At 34.8% G+C, this 27281-nt stretch overlaps 1 protein-coding gene and 1 pseudogene across 1 annotated transcript in view; both read left to right on the plus strand.

Annotated features, from left to right (window-relative positions):
- Nucleotides 1-27281, plus strand: part of LOC128172387 (uncharacterized) — a 172808-nt gene that overhangs the window by 60494 nt on the left and 85033 nt on the right. The window lies entirely within an intron of this gene.
- Nucleotides 1-27281, plus strand: part of LOC128172449 (plancitoxin-1-like) — a 60163-nt pseudogene that overhangs the window by 10653 nt on the left and 22229 nt on the right.

The following is a 27281-nucleotide window of genomic DNA, read 5'->3' on the forward strand; positions in this document are numbered from 1 at the left end:
GATCTTAAAAGCTAAAGATTAAATCAAAGTACTGATAGTATTGAAAAGCGCTTACCCAGCTTCTGTATGTATATAACAAATATATGTATATAGCATTTCAGCTTCTGTATACCCACTATATTTCCTCATCACTGCATGACAGTCCCTGCAATGATGTATGTAAGCCCCGTACATTAATTTCACAATAGCCCGTAAATTAGATTCACAATAGCCCGTGCAGTTATGTGCATAAACCCCTGAAACTGGTTCCCTAACCAGTTTAAATGATGTATACTTTTGCTTATAGGGGGCGGTTATTCGATGCACCGGAAGTTGAAGTCTAACGACAATAAAGCGCTGAGCTATGCTTAGCGCTTTAAAAAGTAAAAAAAAAATTGTCAATATTTATTACGAAAATTTTCAAAATCTGTTCTTCCAGAAACCAACTTATTGAATTGTAAACTTAACCTTTTTAGCTCACCTGAGGATGGGGCCACAATGGGGGGTCGAAGTTTAACAAATGAATATATAGAGTAAATCTTTAGAAATCCTCTTCTCAAAAACTAATCGGCCAGGAAAGCTGAAACTTGTGTGGAAGCATCCTCAGGTAGTGTAGATTCAAAGATGTGAAAATCATGACCCCTGGGGGTAGGGTGGGGCCACAATGGAGGGTCGAAGTTTAACATATGAATATAAAAAGTAAATCTTTAAAAATCTTCTTCTCAGAAACTAATTGGCCAGAAAAGCTGACACTTGTGTGGATGCATCATTATGTAGTGAAGATTCAAATTTGTGAAAATCATGACCCTCGGGGTAAGGGTGGGGCCACAATGGGAGATCGACGTTTTACATAGGAATATACACAGTTAATCTTTAAAAATCTTCTTCTCAGAAACTAATCAGCCAGGAAAGCTGACACTTGTGTGGATGCATCCTCAGGTAGTGTAAATTCAAGTTTGTGAAAATCATGACCCCCGGGGGTAGGGTTGGGCCACAATGGGAGGTCGATGTTTTACATAGGAATAAACAGAGTCATCTTTAAAAATCTTCTTCTCAGAAACTAATCAGCCAGGAAAGCTGGAACTTGTGTGAAAGCATCCTCAGGTAGTGTAGATTCAAAGTTGTGAAAATAATGACCCCCAGGGGTAGGGTGGGGCCACAATGGGGGGGTCAAAGTTTAAGAAAGGAATATATAGGGTAAATCTTTAAAAATCTTCTCAGAAACTAATCAGCCAAATGATTCTTTATAATTGTTAAGACTTTGGCCCAAGGACAATTCTTTGGCCTCACCAGAAGGTTTAGAGTTTGATGTACGTTTTTATCCCATATATAAACTATTGTTAGGGATCTTTTTTAGAACTGCAATACTCAACATATGATATGACTATAAAATCATCCTGTTAGAAAAGGGACTAATGATTATAAACATAAGAATATCCAGGGGAAAATGGATTTTATTTATACAGGATTTACATGAATTATTGTACATTGTCCAGATAGTTTGTATTATGACTCCATTGAGCTGATTTTATCATACCTATTGTTCCTCAGGTGAGCGATGTGGCCCATGGGCCTCTTGTTATATATTATTTAGTTTAGTTTAGTGCTAGTTTTGTAGATGTTTTTCTTCTTTCTTATGTAGTTTTTATTAGCTCACCTGAGCTGAAAGCTCAAGTGACCTTTTCTGATCACCCGTTGTCCGTCGTCCGTCTGTCCGTCTGTAAACTTTTTACATTTTGATCTTCTTCTCTAAAACCACTTGGCCAAATTCAACCAAATGTGGCACAAATCATCCTTATAAGAAGGTGAATATAAATTGCAAAAATAAAAGGCCATATTGTTTTCAAAGCGGAGAAAACCTCGAAACTGTATAAAAGGGGGGTGCATTTTAAAAAAAATCTTCTTCTCAAGAACTACTGAGATACGCTTAACGTAATTTAGCATAAATCATCCTTAGGGAAAGGAAAATATAAATTGCAAAAATTATAGGCGAATTCTGTTCCAAATTTGAGATAATTGCGAAAATACTAATAAAGAATATATATCGTAGACTGGCATTTCATTGCGATAGACTGGTCATATGACAGGCATAGCCAGTCTACCGCATCTCGAAAACGAGGTTCTTTGTTTGAAGCTGGCAGTTTGTTGTGCAACAGTTCACGTGCGAATATAATCTATGAAACATGGAAATAACATTGGTGCCGATTATTGTGAAGTAAATTGAGATTAAATATTTCAACGCGTTGTCATTTTCACTTGTGAGGGTGGTTTTAGCTTGTTTAGGATTTTTTCGTTTCATTTTGCTTTTTAACTTGGGAAACAATCACCTTGTATTTGGAACGTAGACTTCGGTAAATAGGCAGTTGATTGTTTACCTGCGAAAATGATAAAATCTGATGCATTAACAACGTACTTAAGTGCATTTGCCTCTGTTTTTATTGATTATTAATTTCTAATTGTGTCAACAAGGATATCAAACAAGGGAGCGACTTAGGTTGAAATAATCCATTTTTGATCGGTAACTTCGCCGGAATTTCTTCCGAAAGAGAATTTAAAGTAGCCATGTATTCCGAGTTCATAATCGTGTAAATTAAATCCAAAGACAATAGAAAGATGTTTATGAATTTGAAAAGACGTTTTCACAGTCTCAGTTAAACCCTGTTGTGATTAATCATCCGCGGCTGTCTTATCTTTAGAGGTTATATAAATACGGGTGATGCAAACACATATACCGTGCATTGAAAATTACAATCGATAATCATTACATTTCTTGTTGATACTACAATTTGAAGGTAACTTGTAATTATTTAATAACTCTGCCAAATTAATGCAAAACCGTTTGTTTACAGTTATCTTCAAAACTAAAAACTGTTGTAATTGGGTCATAGGGTAGGACTAATTTCTCCAAAATACACAGTGCATAAACTGATTTTGTGTCACCTGGCTACATGTAACTCAATTACAAAACATTTTATCTATATAATGTATGAATGCATTAAAAAAATGAAATTAAACAAATTGGATAAGTTTTTAAAGTTGCCTATCATTCTACGACTGACGCTGAAATGTTTGTTGATCAGTGAAATTGTCTTGCTAAACATGATATACTTGTGTACAGAAAAATCAAAAGGATGATGTGCTATAACTACTGCCTGGGGTCCTTTCTCATTTGATAAATTATTTGAAATCTGCAACAATTTTGGTATTTTTCAAACGAGTAAATAAAATCTTCTTTAAAACAGTTCTGACACATTATAATTATGAGGATATCCTTGCATTATCATTATTTTAAAGAAAATATTGCAGCAGAAAATCTTCTTGGTTTGTAGCCGTTTGTTGTTTTTAAGGGAATATGAAATAATTAATGGGCCTTAGTACAGAACTGATACCTGTATGCCTGACAATGCATTAAATTATATAGCTTTTTAACACATCGTGTGACAACATTTTCCAGTCAAATGTTTTAATCGATCAAGTGAGTAAGGATATAAAACGTCACACAAGTTTACATCAGGTAAACTATTCTTTAAGGGAAGACCAATTAAGTTTTTTACTGTAGCCTTAGCAACTTTTGCCACAGAGTTCTGACACTGCGTACTGCCTTCCAGACTAGCTGGCGATTTTCTGTCCGTCAATCTTTGTTAACTTTCACATATGAGATATCAGCTGTGAAAATGAAATGTATCTCATCTGCATGGTATATTCATAGAGCTTGGCATCTTAAATAAACACACTAAAAATATTCACTTAGATGTGGAAAATGAAAATTACACTAATTTAAGTTCGATATTTTTTTTCCTAAGTACCAATATACCAAACAAGAAATATTGCAGGTAAATGGTAACTACCTTTTCCAGTATTTTCATCATATAAAATAAATATGCATTGCATGGCCTCTAAGACAACATATTAATGAAATAAAATGTTGGCATCCTTTATTGTGTAGATTCAAAATGTTCAAATTATGATTACACACAATAAGGTAGGCCCACAATGGGTGCTGATTTTTTTACTGATATACGTCTTAGGAAATGTATGATTTTTTTTTTTATCTTAAATGAGCTAATACTGTTCACATAAGTGCAAAAACTGTAGGAAATAATATACCGGTGTGATATATAATTAATATATCACAATATATTTTCACCCCTACCCCTTTATAAAATATTGAGTTTTAGGTCAGAAAATTATCATGGTACTTAACTTTGCTAAATATTAAATTTTACTGTTCTTAATTATTTAAGGACACATGAGACGTTCCTCAATTTTATATAATTTTCCTTGATAAATTATTCCTTATTTGTTAACATTTAAACTTGTTAATTCCCTGAAATTCAAGGTTTATTACTAGGCTATTTTTAGAGCTATTATAATATTTAGAATTTTCCTTAAAATAGCATGCAAAATGCATTTGAATGCTTATAAATGTAGTCATAGTATATATTTTCAATTGAACACTTTATATCTAAATAAAAAAAAAGTATCATATAACAGGAAAATATAATTATGGAATTACTTGGTGGAAATCTTCACATTGTGGAGATAGGAAAAAATAGAAAATAATGGAAGATAGGTCGCGTCTGACCGTAAAGTGTGTGAAGTCAATGTAGTTCGCCATTGTTGCTCAGGTGAGCGATGTGGCCCATGGGCCTCTTGTTTTGTTGTCCTGAAGAGTGACGGGTTGTCCCGAAAATTTGACAATATTTTACTTTATTGTCCGTGTCGTTGGTTATCTTTAATGCTTTTTTATATCTCATCTTATAACCGTGTATCTTTTGATCCGACACTTTAGATAACGAGTGTTGTTGGTTTGCTAGTGCTTCTTTAAGAGGGCTTGAATGTTTCGGCCATTCATATAATTCGTTGACCTCCTTGAGAAGAACATTTGTGTATGAAGATATTTTAAAAAATCAAATCGCTTATCGTAACTATTTCTTACCGATGAGTTTCAAACAAAAATGTCATTGATGTGACAGTTTTGAATAAATCAAAGATGGCTGCAACGTGTACTTAAGGGAATATTTGGTAAAGGGAATATTTTTAAGGTCTTCCGTTTTCCAACGGAAGACCTTATTGTTTTCGTTCGGTTTCTTTTTCCCTATTATTATTAAGGTCTTCCGTTTTCCAACGGAAGACCTTATTGTTTTCGTTCGGTTTCTTTTTCCCTATTATTATTTTTTTTTTCTTACAAAATTTGTGCAGGCGATTTCTCGGAAATGGCTGAACCGATTTTCGTGAAACTTTCAGATCTAATTGATATTAGTCCGAACTTAATATACATTTTTTTATTTTGATGACGTCATTTCCGTTCTTGAGAAAATTACGTTTTAGTGATTTTCAGAGGGTCGGCTTGTCCAGGGATCTCCTCCTAAACGGTAAAAGATATTGAGTTCAAACTTTCAGGGATTGTAGACAAGAGATTGTAGATGTGCAATTTGGCATTCAAATTTGTCATGCTCAAAAGGCGTTAAAGCTCGCCTGGTCCCGAAAATTGAGACTCAAAAACCGTAATTTTTCATGGTTTTCTTGGTTTATCTCTTTTCTGAAAAATATTTTGTTAACACATGTAATGCAAAAAAAGTTTATATTTACAAGACCTTTCATTTGATATCGAGAAAAAGGGGCTGGCCCCTAAAATTATGGGTCCAAAAGGCTCTAAAGTCTTTCATCTGTAGCCCTTTACTGAGGGATATTTTGTGAACAGTTATAGAAGCAAATATGTTTATTTTACAGTTATGTATCCAAGCAATGTAATGTTTTTATTATGTGTTACGTGATTAGGGGTTTTTAGGGGCCAAAAGTCCAGAATTTTGATTACATATATCTCAGAAGGGAAAAATATTTTTAAAATTGCAGTATAGAAGAAAAGATGCTCAGAATGATGTATTAAATCATATGCATTTTTCAAAATTTTGTTAAACGGCCCCTATAAGGAGTTTAGGGATCGGCCCCTAAAATGTTCTTTCCCATATATCTCAAAAACGGTAACGAATTTCTAAACAGTTGTTGAACAATATGTGTTCAGATTTAAATGACCTTTTATTTCATATCAAGAAAAAGGGGCTGGCCCCTAAAATTAGGGGTCCAAAGGGCTCTAAAGAATTTATTTGTAGCCCTTTACTGATGGCTATTTTGTGAAGGTTATAGAAACAAATATGTTTATCTCACAGTTATGTATCCAAGCAATGTAATGATTTTATCATGTGTTACGTAATTAGGGGTTTTTAGGGGCCAAAAGTCCAGAATTTTGATCACATATATCTCAGAAAGGAAAAATATTTTGAAATGCAGTATAGAAGAAAAGATGCTCAAAATGATGTATTAAATCATATACAATTTTCAAAATTTCGTTAAACGGTCCCTATAAGAAGCTAAGGGATCAGCCCCTAAAATGTTCTTTCCCATTTATCTTAAAAAAGGTAACGAATTTCTAAACAGTTGTTGAACAAAATGTGTTCAGATTTAAATGACCTTTTATTTGATATCAAAAAGGGGGCTGGCCCCTCAAATTAGGGAACTTAAGGGCTCTACAATCTTTCATCTGTAGCTCTTTACTGAGGGAAATTCAATGAAAGGCTATACAAGCAAATATGTTTATTTTACAGTTCTGTATCCAAGGAATGTAATGATTTATTCATATATTATGTAATAATGATATTTTAGGGTCAAGAGTCCATAAACTAAAACCAGCTATATCTCAAAAAGTAAAAAAATTATAAAGCAGTATATAGAAGGATGTATAGTATATACATATATATAGTATATAGAAAAGATGCTCAAAATGATGTACTTTACAAAATGCAACCTTCAAAATTTGGTTCAGCGGCTCCAATAAGGTGATACATGTAAAGGATTGGCCCCTAAAACATTTTTTTGTCAGATATCTGTTGAACGGTGACGAATTTCAAAACATTTGATGAACAAAGCTCTTATCCCTGAAACAAAATAGTATCTGGCCCTTAGAATGTAGATCCTGTTTTTCTATTCTAAATAATGTTTAGCTGTTAAATAGCAAAATCAAGATCGAACATATATATCTCAAATTCAAAAATCGGATGGAAGACCTCCTCGTTGCTCGCAACGAGATCGTGTCTAGTTATTTTTTTTTTCTTACACAATTTGTGCAGGCGATTTCTCGGAAATGGCTGAACCGATTTTCGTGAAACTTTCAGATCTATTAGATATTAGTCCGAACTTAATATACATTTCTTTATTTTGATGACGTCATTTCCGTTGTTAAGAAAATGACGTTTTAGCGATTTCCAGAGGGTTGGCTTGTCCAGGGATCTCCTCCTAAACGGTAAAAGATATCGAGTTCAAACTTTCAGGGATTGTAGACCAGAGATTAGAGATGTGCAATTTGGCATTCATATTTGTCATGCTCAAAAGGCGTTAAAGCTCGCCTGGTCCCGAAAATTGAGACTAAAAAAACGTCGTAATTTTTCATGGTTTTCTTAGTTTATCTCTTTTCTGAAAAATATTTTGTTAACACATGTAATGCAAAAAATGTTTATATTTACAAGACCTTTCATTTGATATCGGGAACAAGCGGCTGGCCCCTAAAATTAGGGGACCGAAGGGCTCTAAAGTCTTTCACCTGTAGCCCTTTACTGAGGGATATTTTGTGAACAGTTATAGAAGCAAATATGTTTATCTCACAGTAATGTATCCAAGCAATGTAAAAATTTTATCATGTGTTACGTGATTAGGGGTTTTTAGGGGCCAAAAGTCCAGAGTTTTGATTACATATATCTCAGAAAGGAAAACTATTTTGAAATGCAGTACAGAAGAAAAGATGCTCAGAATGATGTATTAAATCATATGCAGTTTTCAAAATTTCGTTAAACGGCCCCTAGAAGGAGTTAAGGGATCGGCCCCTAAAATGTTCTTTCCCATATATCTCAAGAACGGTAACGAATTTCTAAACAGTTGTCGAACAAAATGTGTTGAGATTTAAATGACCTTTTATTTGATATGAAGAAAAAGGGGCTGGCCCCTAAAATTAGGGGACCAAAGGGCTCTAAAGTCTTTTATTTGTAGCCCTTTACTGAGGGATATTTTGTGAACGGTTATAGAAGCAAATATGTTTATCTCACAGTTATGTATCCAAGCAATGTAATGATTTTATCATGTGTTACGTAATTAGGGGTTTTTAGGGGCCAAAAGTCCAGAATTTTGATCAGATATATCTCAGAAAGGAAAACTATTTTGAAATGCAGTATAGAAGAAACGATGCTCAGAATGATGTATTAAATCATATGCAGTTTTCAAAATTTCGTTAAACGGCCCCTATAAGGAGTTAAGGGATCGGCCCCTAAAATGTTCTTTCCCATATATCTCAAGAACGGTAACGAATTTCTAAACAGTTGTTGAACAAAATGTGTTGAGATTTAAATGACCTTTTATTTGATATGAAGAAAAAGGGGCTGGCCCCTAAAATTAGGGGACCAAAGGGCTCTAAAGTCTTTTATTTGTAGCCCTTTACTGAGGGATATTTTGTGAACGGTTATAGAAGCAAATATGTTTATCTCACAGTTATGTATCCAAGCAATGTAATGATTTTATCATGTGTTACGTAATTAGGGGTTTTTAGGGACCAAAAGTCCAGAATTTTGATCACATTTATCTCAAAAAGGAAAAATATTTTGAAATGCAGTATAGAAGAAAAGATGCTCAAAATGATGTACTTTACAAAATGCAACCTTCAAAAGAACTTGATTCAGTTGATGTGATATTACGCCCTCAAATTTACTAAAAAATTAACTGCACTCTTGAAAAATAAATTGTACCGTAAATATATGTTTAATATATGTATTATTTAAATATAGAATAAAATTTTGCCGATATTGCCTCGAAGGTGATTTTTTTACGTGAAATTCTCCGGCGGAATTACAATTTCCGGAAAAAATTGGTAAAATCGGCAGTATAATTCAGCATTTTACTGTGTGCGCATTGATTTACCAAGACAAAATATTATGAAGTTTTAATATTGTATTGTCTATGATGTCCCATATTGAGCCATGTACATTAATTGTGTGAGCATTTTAACATGTGAATGTACATAATGTTAATGTATGAGACACTTCAAAAAATATATCTAAACTTAAATTTGCTTTAATCTTGGCCCCTGGTAAGTTAGGCAATTAAAGGAAAGTTTGACAATGATCAAAAATTACATAGAAAATGAAAAAAAACCTAATAAACTGTTTATTTGATTCATTATATAATTATTATAATAAATTATAAAGGGCAATATTGGGTATTGTAGATTCAAGTTTATTCAATACATGACCATGGCATAAGAAAGATATGACTGCCACAACAACTAGAGTACAATAGTTTCACCTAGGCATGGGAAAAGAACTCTTTAAGGTAGGATATTATTAATATAATTATTTTTTGTAAAAAAAAAAAAAAAATCTAAAGGGTAATTAGGCCATTTTTGAAGAAAAAAAAAATAAGAATATAAGAAGAAAAAGTATCAAAAATAAAGCAAGCCAATTAAATTGCATGACCAACTGAGTTGCTGTGGCCCATTGGTTACCGGTATATACAATCTTGCCAATATTTATCATTAATTATAATTAATGCATTATATAATTATTAGTACATCTGCTTACATATTTGTCAACAGACGTTGGTAAACTTGCTTATTATAGTGGTGCACAAATTAATTGATTTACTGCTTATTATATTTAATAGCATATGAGGAAAAGAGAATATCCTTGTGTTTGCTGTAAGAAACGAACAAACCAGAGAGATCGACGTACTGTGACAGCTGCACAACGACTAGTTCTCCAGAAGTGGACTGTAGGCGATGTTTCTGAGGATGAGGTGTTGTGTAGTTTGTGTCGAGTGAAGGTACATTCTCATCTTAAGCGGAGGAAAAGTGAACAACAAAACTTGGAGCATGAGTTAAGAGACACAGCTCCCTTCTCTCCTCCAGAGAGGAAGCAAATTAATGCTAGGAATGCTGCCATTCACAGTCCTCCATCAGTAACCCTGACAGTGCCCTCCACATCTTCCAGTCATTCCAGCTGCTTCATCTGCAGAAAACCTGGGCCAAAGTTAGTTGTGGTGTCATCAAATGAACGTCACTCTGTTTTTTTACAACAAGGAGTATTGATTCCGCCAGGTTCAAGATGCTGCACACGTCATCTTCCCAATGGAAGATTCACTGAAGAGGCACTAGAAAAAATTTCTTCATTTTCAGAAACATCTACACTTAACAGGACATCTATTGTTGATATGCTTATGTATCTAAGGGAGATTGCTCTGCTAAATGGAGGGAAAAGAATAGACTTTGATGATCCAAATGCATTGAGTGACCAAGAGTATGTCAACCTCACTGGAATAAATAAAGTCTCCTTTGATGATCTGCTATCAGCTGTAGATGGAAAGGTAAAGAACACATCCACTCGCAGTGTTAGAACCAGCCTTGGAATTTTTCTTCTTAAGATGAGATGTGGTCTGTCCAATGAAATGCTGTCAACACTATTAAATGTTTCAAAGTCAAGCATTCGTCGCGCAATCTCGGTAGTGAGGAGAACACTGATGGAGACATTTGTACCAAACAATGTTGGGTTTCAGCACATCTCCAGAGAGGATGTTATAAATAAGCATACCAGGCCATTAGCAGAGTCTCTTTTTGGTGGTACTGGCACCCAAGCCATTCTTGTTTTAGACGGCACATACATTTATATACAAAAAAGTATGAACTTTGCCTTTCAAAGGAAATCATATAGCATGCATAAGGGTCGTCCATTGGTGAAGCCAATGATTGTTGTAACGACTAGTGGCTATTACCTCTCTGTTCTTGGACCATATGTAGCGAAGAACAATGATGCTGCAATCTTGAGCCACATCATGAAGACTAACAAAGAAGATGTGTTGAAGTGGATCGAAGAGAAAGATGTGTTTGTTGTAGACAGAGGCTTTCGGGATTCCTTGACATTACTTGAAGACCTTGGATTAGTATCTGCCATGCCTGCATTTATGAAGAAAGGTGAAAAGCAAATGTCAACAGCAGATGCAAATACAAGCCGTTTAGTGACCAAGGTAAGGTATGCTATATACAGCATTATTCTAATTTAATAAGAAAGAATCAGGAGAGAGAGAGAGAGAGAAGAGAGACAGAGCAAGAGAGAAAGAGAGAGTTGCATTCACATAGAGTTGATCTCTTTTATTATTTATGTTACAGATACGCTGGGTGGTAGAATCTGCTAATGCGAGGATAAAGAGGTGGAAGTTTTTTGACCGTGTCCTTCCTTCGTCCCAAGTGCCATTCATTAGTGACTTCATCAAGATTGTGTGTGGAATATCAAACAAGTACTTTCCACCTTTGTCAACTGGTATGTATATATGCTTTGAAAATGATAGGCATGACTAATGGAACTTCTTTATATTTAACAAGTATAATTTTGTTAAGTGTACATGATGCTAGTGAATAAATGTGAGTGTATTACAGTATTTTGTTTATCCCTGATCATCCGATTTCACTTGGTTTTGGGTATAAACATATATCACCTATCAGTTTATTTTGTTTCATCTTTAATTGTGTGTATCAATTGTAGAGTATGCTATAATTCAGTGTCTGTTAGGACCCACGCTGTTAGATCCTTGGGTCTCTTAGTTTTTTGTTACATGTACATGTATATTACATTTCATGAATTATCTTTAGGTTGCACTGAGGAAGACTCTCTTGTAGCAGCTAAGATGCAGTACCTATCCAGACAAATCAATCAACTAAAAGAGGAAGTAGAAGAAAGGAAACTGGATACCCGCTCAGCGATCTGGAAACACCCTGACGAGCTTCAGGATTTTCCTTGTCTTGATGAAGATCAACTTCGAGAGTTGACCTGTGGCACATATCAAGTGAAGCTTGCTAGTAGTTACGCAGAGGAACACTTTGGGAATGGATGTGATATCATGGTTCATAAAGAAGACCCGTCCTTGATAAGAGTCAGGATTAGGAGCCGGCATATTTCCTCAAAGTCTTACCTTCTTTGGATACGATATGATGAGGGAAGCGTGATTGGATAGTATTGTATATGTCGTGCTGGGGCAAGAGTAGTGGGTATGTGTGCCCACATTGCCGCAGTTTTATGGTATATTGGTTTAGGACGTGACATGGAGTCCTTAAGATCTGTAAGGGACTGGAGCAAGTTCATTGATGATGCAGCTGTTATTCCAGATGCAATTGATGAATCAGAATCAGAGGATGATTCCTCAGAGTGCTTGAATGAACAATAGACTGCCTGTTCTTCATAGATATAAATGTGTACCATACATGTATATACATGCTACCTGCATTGCCAATTGCCTCAATTTTTATTATGATCTATTCAGTTATTGTTATAATATTCTGCAGTCTATTTTATTTAAGTAGACTGAATTAATATTAACCCTAATTCATTTAGGGAAGCGGATTTACATGAAAACTTTTGTGTGAGTTTAATGTTGGATGCATGCAGAAATAATCTGCCCCAGATGTAAACAACAGTTTTTTTTCAAGTAAATTAGCTAGGGTGGTTTTATGTCAAAGGCGGAAATTGGCCAACCATATGTATAGATATGCTATAAGTTTAATCAATGTCAATTAATTTTTTTTTGTGTAATTCATGTACTCAAAATATCTGATGCAGTTACCCAGTACATGTATTTAAATTGGAATTGCACTAATTATGGTATTACTCTTGAAAGTAAACTGTTTAATTACCAAATTAATTTTGTTAACATTCTGACAGTTTGTTATTGTCATTTTTCATGGAGGTATGATTTTTTTTTCAATTAATGTTGTGTGTGTTACAGGGAAAAAAATTGTAGTAGTATAAACTTTCTTTGTACAGTTTATTGTATGATTTATTTGTACAGTGATAATTTTCTTGATACACTGTATCTTGTTTAATCCTCAGTTTTATTCATAAAATAATTATTTCATCCCCCAAGGTTGTTTCCTCATAGTAGTTTTGCTAGACAGTGAAGAAATGGAATAATATGAATTTATTTAGACTTTTTAAAATTCAACAAGACAGCTTTTTTGTAAGCATGTTAATTAAATTATTTTACAATTGGTTAGAAATTACAAATGATTTGATCATCTTTATTGAATATGTTTTTGGGGAGATGAAGCATGTTTAATTTATCTTTGCTATCACCATGATCACACATTTTGTAGTGATATGTGCCAGTTTACTCAGAATTGTACCTTAAAAGGTACATTGGATATGTTACATGCGCTGAGAAAATTAAACACTTCATAGGGCCAAGCCTTTCATTTTCATTCCGCACTTTGTTGGAAATATTTAAAGGATAATCACTTTTAGATTTCATGGATTATTTTGTTATATTACATTGTTGACTTCAGAGCAACATATACATGTAGACCGACTGTTTGTCCATTTGTCTATCAAACCTCATATCTTGACCAGAGGTACGAATTTCATATTTATTTGGCTCATGTATCGCATTGAAAAAAAGACTGTATACAGTATAATATAAATTAAACTTTAAAATGCTTTTTGGCATAGGTACTGGTTTTTCTTTTGAGCATGTTCAAAAAAACATATAGGCATGTAAATATATTGTCTATCTGATCTTGATTTGGGCTTATTTGAAATAAAAGTACTTAAACTCATTGATATATATCAAGAATTTTGTGAAGTTTGACTTGCATGTGTAACTAGTATTTTAGTAAGAATGTCTCTCAAATGTTTTAATGACTTGAACCAAACATGCGCCATAAGTTCCAAAGCTTTCTGTTGGCAGTTGAACATCCATCAACCACAAGAAAACTTCTGTTATTCTCGACGGAAAAAACCCCAAAAGAAGTTCTTTGATTAAATAAAAATGTCATTTGTGCTTTAACAAAGATTCCATTTATAGCTGTATTTTTCTAAAAACAGAATCAATATAATATGAAATAATGTTTTTTGATTGTGAGTCTTGAAAATTGTTAAATCTAACTTGTTTAAATATTAATAAAAATAATCCCAACAAACTGTTGTTGACTTGATAGAAAAGATTTGATGGAGGTCTGTGTTATTTTGATTCTTTTGTTAGTTCTGGATACTTATCCCGACTTTTTGGCTGATAAGTCTTTAAAATTTAAATTGTTGAAATAAAAAAATTAAACTGTGAACTGTTAATTTGGAAACAAAATGAATCTATTTAAAATTAAGTATGGATTAATATAACATTCCACCTTCTTAAATTGCCCAGGTCTTAAAGATATATACATGTATATGTGACGTCATGACGTTGCAAATATGCGACGTGACGATAGCGTAACCATGCTATATTCAACAACCTTGTGTGGGGTGACTAAATGTCTGACTAAATTTATTTTGATAAATTCTTATTCTACACGTTCTTGAGTCGATATTGTAAAAAAATTAGCTAATTTGAAAGAGGGCCAATATTTAAGGGAAGTGAACCAGGTCCTTTGGTTCAGTGGCTCCAATAAGGAGATAAGGGACTAGCCCCTAAAACTTTTTTTTCTCAGATATCTCAGGAACGGTGACGAATTTCAAAACATTTGTTGAACAAAGCTCTTATCCCTGAAACAAAACAGTATCTGGCCCTTAGAATGTAGACCCTGTTTTTCTATTCTAAATCATGTTTAGCTGTTAAATAGCAAAATCAAGATCGAACTAAACCAGACGGAAGACCTCCTCGTTGCTCGCAACGAGATCGTGTCTAGTTATTTTTATAATTTGTATATTATTTTATATAATTCAGTTGCCTTTAAATCTATCTAACGTTGATGCATGTTGTGTTATATATGAACAAAAATGAATTACATACATCGAACAATAATATACATTCTTAACTTAAACTGAAGCTATGGGGTGTAAGATGATTTAACTTGAAATAGAAAGGTAATCTGATGTAAAACATTGACAAGCCTGTTTATAGCAACCCATTTTCTATAGCACGCATGCCTAATATCGCGTTGGACTTCATCAGTGTAAGATGTTTTTTCGCTTGTGTTGTATTTTTTTTTTTGATACAAAACATTGTTTTAACGTCACATTGATTATTACGCTTAAAAAATACCTAAATCCCCTCCTATGGAAAACTCAACTTTATGTCAAAAGCGCGAACTTTATTATTAGCATCTGCCTTTGTTTTTATTTTTATTTAGGTATTAAACGTCATCAATGCTTGTTTTAACAATAGAATTGATTTCAGCCATGGGATAGATCACTCTACGTGGGCGGTAACTAAAAACAAACATTTGATTTGTATTGGTGATAAAAATAGACAGGTATGTTCATAAACTTTTCAAGAACTATGTATCATGTGTAAATAATCATTGAATAAAACAAATGTAATGGTTTAGGAACATTCCCCAGATCAACAGTGTCTTATGATCTTAAGTTTATGAAAATTAGGCCTTTATGTTGATTGATGGTTTATTTGTCATTTATGAATTATGTCTCCCCTTTCAAAGGGGAGACATATTGTTTTTGTCGACTTTCTTTTTCTTCTTAATCTTCTTCATCCAAATTTGTCCAGGTCGTAACTTAAATACCCTTTGACATTAAAACTTCAACCTCGAAACATAGGTTGATGGTATTAAAAAAGAGTGCAAGCCACACAAAAGTTTTGACCTTGACTATTTTTTTCTTCAAGGTCAAGCTTTTCATTAAAAACATTGCCCGGACCATAACACAAAACTCCGTTAACATACAGACATTTAACTTGTATCATAGATAGATGGTATGTAACCTAGTTGAACCTTACCAAAATTGACCTAGAATTTTTATTTCAAGGTCCTATTAGAAAAACCTATATTGTTCACCTCCTGAATTTACTTTGACTTTAAACAAAGAACAATAATAATACACTTAGGTGTACTATTGAATAATATTTGACCTTGACCTTGTTTTTCTCAAGGTCAAATTAAGAAAAAAATAATAAAATTTTGTCTGGGTCATAACTTTAATACCCTTTGACATTAAGACTTCAAACTTGGAACATAGGCAAATGGTATTGGGAAGGAGTGCACGCCACCAAACGTTTTGACCTTGACCTATTTTATTCTTCAAGGTCAAGCTTTTCATAAAAAAAATATTGTCCGGACAATAACGAAAGACTCCTTTAACAGCAGCATCTACACCCTTATAGAGGTGGAGGAATAGGTGATGACGTAATTATTACGGTCTCCTAGGGGGTATTTTTAGAACAGTGCATTTATAGAGGTCATTTCTGATTGGTTGTTTCAGAGAGGTTGTATTAGAGAGGTGATTTTTCATCACTATTTTTAGAAAAGGTAGCAATATAGAGGTCGTGTTCTCATTGGAGGATTGAATATAGAGGTGATGACGTAGTTACTATTGAGGCCGTATAGAGGGGGACTTTTTAGAACAGTAAATTTATAGAGGTCGTGTTCTCATTTGAGGATTGAATATAGAGGTGATAACATAGCTATTTATAAAAAAGGTTCTGTACAGAACTTGTTTGTCATTGTTATATTTAGAAAGGCATTGTTATAGAGTTTGCATAGAAGCATATTCATTATAGAGTTGATTACTATACAAGATAATGAGCATGCGCAAAAAAAGATAATTAGTTTATTTATTTATGTAAAAACAATCATTTCATTATGGATTGTCAAGGAGTACAGAACAAATGAAAAATTATAGCATGGAGTGCATTGAAAAAAGATGAGAAAAATTCCAAAACGTGGACATTGAATGAGAGTCGTTGGTTTGACAATAAGAAAGTTTGTATAAAAGATTTTGGAGAAGTGACCCGAAACGGCTACGATTTTGCTGACAGCTGGGGAACTAAAGAAATTTTATTAAAACGTAGAGTTATGCCCCAGTGAGCGCCTGATATGAAACACGATACATGCAAGACAGATAAAATTATCAATGAAAAAAGTTCAGTTTAGCGATAACGTTCACACTCTGTTAGTTCCATACGAAGATAGGTGAATGGATGAATTATGCCATTGATAGAGCCCATTTTAAGAGAAGAATTCAACAGACAGAGAGGATTGTGTTGCCTATATTGAATAAGAAAATTAAGTTATTGAAGTGTAACCAAGCATAACCCAGGTGAAAAAAAAAGGTAGAGGTCTTTTTAAGTTAAAAGTTTAAAGTGCTGATATTGCATAACATGTTGAAAACAAAATATTGTTTAACATGGTGAAAGTAGATATTGCACAACGATGGTGAAAGCTTATATATATAAAGTATGCAAGAGGCTAAATTTAGTATATGATATAATTTTTAACAAAAGAAAAAAAATGTTATATTACAGTGTTATGAAATGTTTTACGTTGTATAAAAAGGTAAAAATAGATGATGATGTAAGGTAAATAGTAAAAATACTGAGGATGAATTTAGAGCTACATTATATACATTTCCAACTACCAAACTAGGAAAGGGATTGCACTCGATTTAGAAAAATGGAAAAAGATTACCTATTACAAGGATGATGTAGATAGCGCTATTGATCAGCATGATGCTGAGATGCAGGTAGCCTATAAACAGCACAACAGCACTTAGGAGAGAATTACTACATGACGGTTGACAACGACTACCCTGTAGTAAATATCAGGAAGTGGTGGATGCCGCCCGGGAATGGTGAAATAATTCCGACGAAGAAAGGAGCTGCCATCACATTTGATCAGTGGGAAACCCTTAAGGAACTGATGTCTGAAGTCAAAAAGAAGATTGGTGACCAGTTAAAGGAGATCGAGTTTTGCGAGAATTCCGAAAGTCACCAGAATCAGATGGGCTTTTTGCAATGGGTACGTTGCAATCCAAATGACTGTAATAACTATTAGATTGTGGAAAAAAAACCATTTCATTGTGTTCAAAGTACCATTTGTGTTCAGTGATATATTTATGTAATTATATTTGTTACTTATGTATGTAATTTGCTTAAAAGTTTTTTAAATACATGTAAAGATAATGAAAGAAATATTTTATTACATCATGTACAAAACTTTTTTTTTGTATTATCAGGATGGTATTTCTATTTTAATCATTTATGTTTGTACTGTAATAAAAAATGTTATCCTATGCATTATTTTTATAAATTTCTTAAAATATTGTCTAAATTTAAAAAGAGGCGTTAAACAGTGTTTGGTTCACAAATCAAAATGGTCTTGACTGATGAACAACGACGGTACTTGGAAAACATATGGACTGACGTGAAAGATGCTGCCTCTTTTGCAGGCCCTTACAAATTGTATCAAATTGTAAAAAAGAAAGGGAAACAAAAAATTGGTTTAAAGGGTATAAGAGACTTGTTGTCAAATTTAGAACCGTATTCGCTTCAAAAGAGAGTTCAGAGAAAGTTTCCCAGACGTCACATTTTAACCGATTCTATATACTCCATATGGGATAGTGATTTACAAAACGTGCGAAACATATCCAAGGAAAATGAAGGCATACAGTATATTATGGTTTTGCAAGACATATTTTCAAGATATGTATTTACAGCTCCTTTGAAACAAAAAACGGCGTCGTATGTAATAGAAGCTTTAAAAGGGATTTTTGCTAATGGAAGAAAACCCAAAGTATTTAGAACCGATAAAGGAAGTGAATTTAAAAATCGTTGGGTGTCTTCGTTTATAAAAGAGGGAGGTGTACACCAAACTTTAACGGAAAATGAAACAAAAAGTAATTTTGCAGAAAGGAGTATTCAAAATTTGGAAAACAGATAGCAGCGCATGTTTACTCAAAATCAATCTTACGAATATTTGAGTAAGCTACAAGCAGTTACTGATAACATCAATAACACTCCTCCCCGTCCTTTAAGGGGAATAACTCTGCATCTGTGACTAAAGAGAACGAAGAGGAGGTTCGTTATAGAGCTTATTTACAAAGAAACAAAAGACCCGGTGGTGTGTTAAAAAAAAATTAAAAACTCCAAAAGAACAGAAAAAAGAAGTCTTATAAATTCAAAGTTGGTGATAAAGTTAGAATATCTCATTTGAGACGGACATTTCAGAGAGAATACGATTAAAAATGGACGGGAGAAATTTTTAAGGTTAGTCGGAGATATCGTTGTCAAGGTTTGCCTGTGTACAAGATCGATAAAATTCTTAAAGAACGGAAAAGAAAAGGAACGGTAGAGATCCTGGTGTCCTGGCACCAATGGCCTGCTAAAATTAACTCTTGGATAAAAAAAATCTGGCATGCAAATCGTAAAAATAGGAATGATTACTTTTATGACATTCATTATTTTCAAACATGAGCATCAGACTGGTTCTAAGATCTACTGACAGTCAACAGATTTATAATGGTAATAATTCTTACGACTTTTTAGTTCATTTACCCATAGTATCTACAGAGACATTGGACTGTTTCTCTGTTGGAGTTTAATTTGTCTACGACATCCACTCAACCAGAATTGTACGTCTGTAGCAATTTATGCTAATATACTGTAGTGGGGGAGCGAGAATTACCTCTCTTGCGACTGGTAAATTATAAAAAAAAAGCGGAAAACATCATTTATAATTTTCCTTACGAAATACCCATGCGATTGGGCGAATTTCAAGATGTGAGGGTGTATATAAGAGACTCGAATAATCAAGCCGCTTAATATTTGAAAGGTACGACCACTTTTACACTGCTGCTGAAAAAGCGTTTATTTAAAATACAGTAATGGGTTCCACGTACGTGTCAGACCCTAGGGTTTGGAAGACATTTTATCAAAATATGTTCGAAGGAGGGTTTAAACCTAGTAAATACAGAGGTCAGCAGACAGGTGGGGGAATATGGGGTATGTTTTGCAAGAAACCGTACATGATTCCAGTCAACCCGCATTTATCCTGGAAGGAGTCGGTAGATCAAGTTGTGGGAAAACACGTGACGCCTATGCCAGCCGTAGAAGAGAGAGCCAAAGAACAAATGAAAGAAGCCATCAAAGAGAAGATTCCTCACGTGTCGGAGAAGAGTATAAAAGCACAGAAAAGGCAACCTGTTATCAAACCTAAGCCAACACTCAAAAAGGAAATACCCCAGAAAGGACTAAAGAGAAAACGAGACACAGAAAACAGTATTTTCAGCGGAGACGAGAAAAAAGTCAAGCATCAATAAGAATGGCCTTTTTAAGCGATAAAATTACAGGCATTGGACTTCCAGCAGAATTGGCTTTATTTACAGTTCCACCCAATCAAGTAGCTGTGGATAAAATTTATTTTAGTGAATGCAGACCAGTGAGTTCCTTCGATACGGAGGACGCCCCGATCGAGATATCCGTGCCTGGGCAAGGTAACGAGTACATAGACTTAAGAAGAAGCCGTCTGTACGTAAAATGTAAGATTGTTAAAACCGACGGTTCAGCCTTGGCAGACCAGGAAAAAACGGGGATCATCAATTTGCCACTGCAAACCAAGTGGTCTCTGATAGACACTTACATGAACGGAAAACTTGTGTCCCTCAATACTAGCTACTATGCTTGGAAAGCCTACCTAAAACTTCTCCTTTCGAGCGGTAGCGATGTCTCTCAATCACAGTTACAGTCCCAACTATACTATCCAGACGACGACGACATGGACAATCCGGACGCATACGGAGGCAACAATGGGGGCCTTAACAACCGGTATGCATTTACTCAAAACAGCCAAATATTTGACCTGGAAGGTCCATTGTATGAGGATATATTCAGAACTAATAAATACTTGATCAATGGGGTGGATTTACACTTGAAACTGTTTAGAAACCCCGTTGCCTTTGTTTTGATGAGCAAAGAAGCCTCCTCTAACTACAAGTTGCAGTTACTAGACGTGTCCTTTAAAGCATGCATGATTAAGGTGGACAGTGGAATTTTGATCAACCATCCTGAAATTTTGAAAGAAAAGACGGCCAAATACCCCCTGACTAGAACCGAAGTAAAATTGAGCACCTGTCCTAAAGGTTCTGGATCGTTTATTTGGCAGAACCGACCAAAGCTGCATTCTGTTTCATTTCTCAAAAAGCCGTCAATGGGAATTACGAAAAGAACCCATTCAACTTTCAGAACTTGGCAGAAGAAATTGCACTTTACGTGAATGGAGAAAGCATGCCAGCCCGTCTAATGAAAATCTACGTAGGGACCAATCAAAATTACCTGACACTTTTTGTCAATTTATTTGAAGCGGCTGAGAAATGGAACACAGATGCGGGTTTGGAAGTCACAAGAAGCCAGTTTGGCAAATGATATGCCATATATGCCTTTAATTTGGCACCTAGTGACCTGGGTGAAGAGTATTTAAACCTGGTGAGACAAGGAAACGTTCGACTCGAAGTCAAATTTGCTGCCGATACAACGGAAACCTTGAACTGTCTGGCTTACGCAGAGTTTCTGGCCCTTTTGGAAGTGGACCAATCACGGGACATCAAATACACTAAAGTATGAGTTCCTCCAACATCATGTGCATTGCCAAGGGACACGAGTTGCTAAGCAAATTCTTCAGAGGCGTATTTTCAGCGGATACAATACCAGAGAGAGTCCAAGTTTACCCCTTGGCCTACGCTTGTAATACAGATCCCTCTCATTTACCTGGGTTCCACTGGATAGTCATCTGGATAGACGGCTTCCGAACAGCGGAATTTTTTGACAGTTTTGGTCGACTACCTGACCATTACGATATGCGAATCAAAAACTTTTTAAATCATTATTGGAAAAAAATGAATTGTAATGAAATTCCAATTCAGAAAAAAAAATGCCTTGACTTGTGGTTATCATATACTATTTTATTTATTGATGAAATGTCAAAATTATACAATGAATGACATTGTACATATTCTTAAAATGCAGGATGATCCAGATGTTTTTGTGTATCGAACTATATCTCAACAAACGGACTGCATCTAGCCTTTGTATTTACCATATATATGCATACGCTTTGTGAATAAATAAATGATATAATCTATTTTTTTTATTCTATAAAACTAATATGTATTGTAACAATAAAAGCAGTCTTAACCGAGGAATCAATGAACATGGAAGCTTGGTGGAAAGAGAGACCACTCTTTCCCTTTCATTCACCCGTCACAGCTATGATCGTGGGGCCTACCGTGAGTGGAAAAACCTCTTTTGTTTATGAAATATTAAAACATGCAGATGGTATGTTTCAAACCCAACCCGAAAGAATAGTGATTGCTTATACAGAATATCAACCTTTGTTTGAAGAAATGGAGAAAAACATCGATAGATTGATTTTACATCAAGGGTTACCCTCTAAAGACCAGATCGATGAATGGAGCGAGGGTGTACAACACACTGTTTTGGTGTTAGATGACATGATGATGCAAGTTGCCAAGAGCGAGGAATCTTTTACTTTATTTTGCGTGACGGCACACCATCGTTGAGTCAGGGTGTTTATGTTAGCCCAGAATCTCTACATGCCTGGAAAGTTTGCCAGTCTACATGCCTGGTAAGTTTACCAGAACTATTTCTTTAAATTGCCATTATGTCATTCTCTTTCGTAGTGTACGCGATTCTAGACAGGTCTTTACTTTTGGATCTCAGGTTTTTCCTTTAGGATTGAAATATTTTACAGAGGCTTACGACAAGGCCACATCCATACCCTTTGGATATCTAGTAGTAGACATGAGTCCCGGGACTGAGGACAAGTACAGATTGCGCACACTCATCTTACTTACCGAAGATACCATTGTTTATTTTCCTAAATAAACTGTCTTTTTTTTTTTTATTTTTTATCATTATTTCACAATGAACCGAACAGTAAAAACGCATTTATCATTTCTAGAATTGTTAAACGCTACAAACACGAAACAGCGACGAGCACTGTTGTCGACCATGACACCCTCTCAAATGCAGACTCTGTGTGAGGTGATGTTTACCGTTTACAAGGGGACCATTCCGGTCTCTAAGCAGTACATAAAAAACTCTGTATCCGTACAAAAATGTCATAAGTACCCTTGTTAGCAGAATAGTGAACAAGTCTCAACGTAAAAAGTTTTTGTTAAAGCATCAGAGCATCATACCACGTCTGATCAAACTCGGGCTACATCTTTTTCAAAATGGCTTAAGAACTAGTTCTCGTTCCAAAGAAAAATACCCAAAACTAATGCAAACAGCGAATCATCCCCCGAAGAGCATGGAGACAATCTTGGAATCGACGAAGGACCCACCCACTGACAAAGATATTCCCACTCAGAATCACGTTCTCGAAATCTTGGAACATGTAATTCCAAATCAATTTCAGATTAAAGCCAAAGGATTGTTTAAATTCTTATCTCAGTATGGTGGTGACGTACTCTCATGGAAAGATAATGGAAATTTGATTTACAAAGATAATGCTATTGAAGGCTCGCATATTACAGATTTAATCAAACATGCACTAACTCTTAATTCAAGAGGAACTCCTACTGGTTACCGACAATTTTATGAAGCCTTAAAGGACATTCAAACCCCTTCTTCATTCATCCACAATGAAGAAATGATGAAGCCCTCTGGAGAACAGACTGGCAGTGGCATAGTGGTTAAAAAACATACGAGCGGGGCACCTCCTAATTACAATCCTCGAAAGAGAAAGAGACTGACCAAGACAAAAATAAAGTGGTTAAAATTTTAATGAAACAATGCATCAATAAAAAATTACAAATGTACATTTGATAATGTATTGTTGTTCAGGTAGCTCCATACTCGTAAAATTCTCTGAGGAAAGTTGAAAAACCGAACAGCTTTCGACTTAATAGACTTAAATGTCATCAATTGTTAGAAAAAATATACATGTCATCACACTGTTTGAGATGCCAGATAAACATAAACTAAAGCATATTTTAGCATTAGAAAAATGTATTTTTTTCTGTTAAAAGTAAAATCTTGTAGGCAGAAATTTGTTTTTCTTGTTTAATTTTAATGTCAACTTTATCAGAAAACTAAAACTACAAAAATATTTTAAAATTAATCATTGGAATAAGAAAAACTATAGCATTTAGACATACAACTGAGAGAAAAGTCAGAAAAAGAGTTATTTCCCCTTCGCATAGATAAAATATATAAAAATTTGGAAATTTAGTATAAAATTAAGTGCGAAAATATCTTTAACCTACCAATAATTCTAATTACATCCATGTGATTATATTCACATAAAATAAATAAAACTATCTTGCACAATTTTTAAAGAATTCAAAGTTTTACAAAAAAGGGTGACGTCACAGAACACTGGATCTACTTTAAGACAACTGTATCTGTTTTGTAAATAAACGTTTATTAAAAAAATCGTTTTTAGTGATTTCTTTAAAAAAACAAATTGAATAATATCAATTCATTCAAATATCATTTTTTCAATACGATGTAAAAAAAAAAAATCAATTTTAAACAATTTAATTGTACTGTTCACATAATTTTGTTCACTACTACAATCACAATCAGTATCCGTATGGTAAGGTGTCCCAAGTGTCACCTTGAATCACTCTTTTGTCATACACAATTTTGTATTGTTTTTCTTCATTTCGATTGTAAATAATTAGCTGTTGCTTATGTCGCATAATTCTGTGTGGGTTAACAATCGTTGTACATGAACCTGTTGAATCGGAATGCTGACCCTGATCCGGCCTGAGCACCAAATCCAGCATGGAAGCAAAATTAAGTTTTAAACTGTTAACATAGTTTAGGGTAAATCCTTTGATTTTGCATACTTCTTTCCCTTCTGAAGTCCTGTAAGCGTAATTTTTAGGTCCTCCCGAAACAAATTCTGTAATGTATTCTTCGGGTTGTAACTTACTGGTAAGTTGACCAAGAAATGACCCGACTTTTGGTTCCTGATCTCCAGGCCTGCTGACGAAAATGACTGAATCCGTATCGAAATATAAGACTATCTATCCAGCATCTGTAACACTGCATACAGTTTAAGGTGCGCCCAGCAAGTTGTAAAAGTAGCAATAAATACGTTTGTTTGGTAATTTTCCTTAGTAAAATTTTCTTTTTGCTGCCACGAAACTTGAATAATTTCTTTACTGACAATGTGAAAATTCGAAACTTCTTTGGAAGGATCCGATAATAGCTGAAAAAATTTGTCAGCCTCTCTTTCGTGAAAAAATGTCGTCTGCTGCATGTTGAGTCGTTGGCCAAACTTTCCCCAAAACGAATTCAGCAGTAGTTTAGCAATCGATCTCAGAGCAGGGTTTTTGGTAATGTTCTCTCGTTCGAGTTGAATACCTTCTCGAAGAGCGTATTCTTCCATGTACTTCACTGCGTCTTCTTCGGTATGAACCCGCTCAGGCCAGCCGCTGGCTTCTTGTTTGATCTTTAAAAATAGGTTGATATATTCGCCAAACAGACCATTGCTTTCAGTCTCTGCATTGTACTGTGAAGTTTCATCCCAATGATAGACCTCGTATATCTGTAGAATTTGGTAACCGCATTCTATGGCTTTTTCAATTTCTGGTGTACAAAATACTCCTGTAATTGCTCGGTCTTCGTCTCTGCACCGACATGGATTTTGTTGTTGTTGCTCCGAGCAGGTACGACACAAAGCAAAAGTTAATTTTTTGTTAATTTTTTTGAGGCAACACGGGGTGATACAATTGTTTAGGAGGTAAAATTTTGACTTTGGCCAACCCAAAATAGTTTGTAATTTCCGTAAAATTGCTTGTAATGATTTTTGGTTCTTTTACGGTATATCTGCCATACTTGATGACCGAGGGGTAAAGAGAGCAAAAACCAAGATATTGGATTTTTCACCTTCCTTGACATGGTAGTACATTTTAACAGCATTTGTTCTTCCTCCAAAGAAAGATTTTCGAGGGTCTAACCTTTCTTGCAGACTTAGGAAATGAGCTTAATCAGATGCGTCTTGGTTCTGTTTCAGGAAGTTTTCAAAATCATGCTCCCAAATGTAGACATATTTCATACCCAGCGATTGAATGTATTCTCTCTTTTTTAAGGTCATAGTCAGTAACTCGTTCATGGAGTGTTTGGTTCTTATATGTTTAAGTTGCTGACGCTGAGTAGGAAAACATGTGGGACATCCGTGCCAGTAACACCCGTGAAATTCGTATGCAGTGTTGGTTTCGGGGCAGTATCCATCTAATAAGTATTTGGTACCCGGCAGTCGAAATCCATCCTCATTTAAGGCATGCTGTATGTAGAGGCGGTGCCCTGTCTTTTTGAAATGATCTTCTTGTATCCATGAGAGCCACTGTATCGATACGCAACTATATTGTCCAAGGGGCATAACCCGTGGAAGGGATTTTTGAAATAGGTGAACTAACAAATTCAGATTCTTCTATTACGTATTCTTGATTTTGTAACTCTTCACCCTTAACCCAATGTTCCTTGAATAAAATGGAAAAATCCCCTTGCTGTCGGCGGGCCTGTAGCCAATTACTTATTCCATCATTGCCTCTAACTTTGACACGCCATTCTTCTTGAAGAAATTTGCTTTTAAACACTTCCATGCAAACACCAGCAATGGTCGTGTATTGAAAAGGATCCACGCCTCCCATTAATTTTTTCTCTGGCATTTCATCCTCAAATATCACTTCTTCTTTTCCTGTGATTTTCATAAGAATTTCTCTGAATTTCAATCAAGCTTGTCTGAGTATGTCCACATCACTACAGCAGTAATCTAAAATTTCTCGTTCAAAGTCAAAACTCATGTTTTTCTCTAATTTATCCTGATGCCAGATTAGAAAGTCTTTGCGTTCTTTAGCATTCATCATGTCACTTCCGTAAAAATGAGCTGCAGGGTAGGATCCAACATAGTAGGCATTACCTTTAGTGTTAAAGAAATGAGGGAAGTACCGTTTCTTTAGCTCTCGTAAACCGAATGCCTTGGGTAGTTCAGCCAATCTCATGGGAAGAAAATTGAGGGAATCTAATATTTTTATATTAAGTCCTCTTTGAACATGTAAGTACATGATTTTTGATCCAGCATAGATAATTTTTGGAATGATGGAATTGGCTAATAGGTACTATAGTAAAAAATATTCAACAAAGCCCTTTATGTTGTGAGCAATAGCTGTAAAGTCTTTGTGAGTTTCAGTGAACAACCACGAACCAAAAGCATTTGCAGTTTGGTCTCCTCGAAATACTGTTTCTCGAAATCCGCATGTATTTTTACATGGTGGGTTAATAAAATCTGTTCGTTTTTCTTATTACATTTTTTGCACCTTGTTCCAAAGTTATCGCATTTAGAATTTGTCGCGAGTTCTTGACTGAAGCATTCCTCACACACTGTTTGAGCCACTACCAAGTTGGGTTTGTGCTGACATTTTCCACACCAAGACTGATGACAGTTTACACATTCACAGCATTCCATGCATGGTTCGGGGCTGTTACTGCATTGAACACATTCATCATTTCTTTTCATTGAGTATGCA

This window comes from Crassostrea angulata, chromosome 2 (genome assembly GCF_025612915.1).
Source record: "Crassostrea angulata isolate pt1a10 chromosome 2, ASM2561291v2, whole genome shotgun sequence".
NCBI classification, from domain to species: domain Eukaryota; kingdom Metazoa; phylum Mollusca; class Bivalvia; order Ostreida; family Ostreidae; genus Magallana; species Magallana angulata.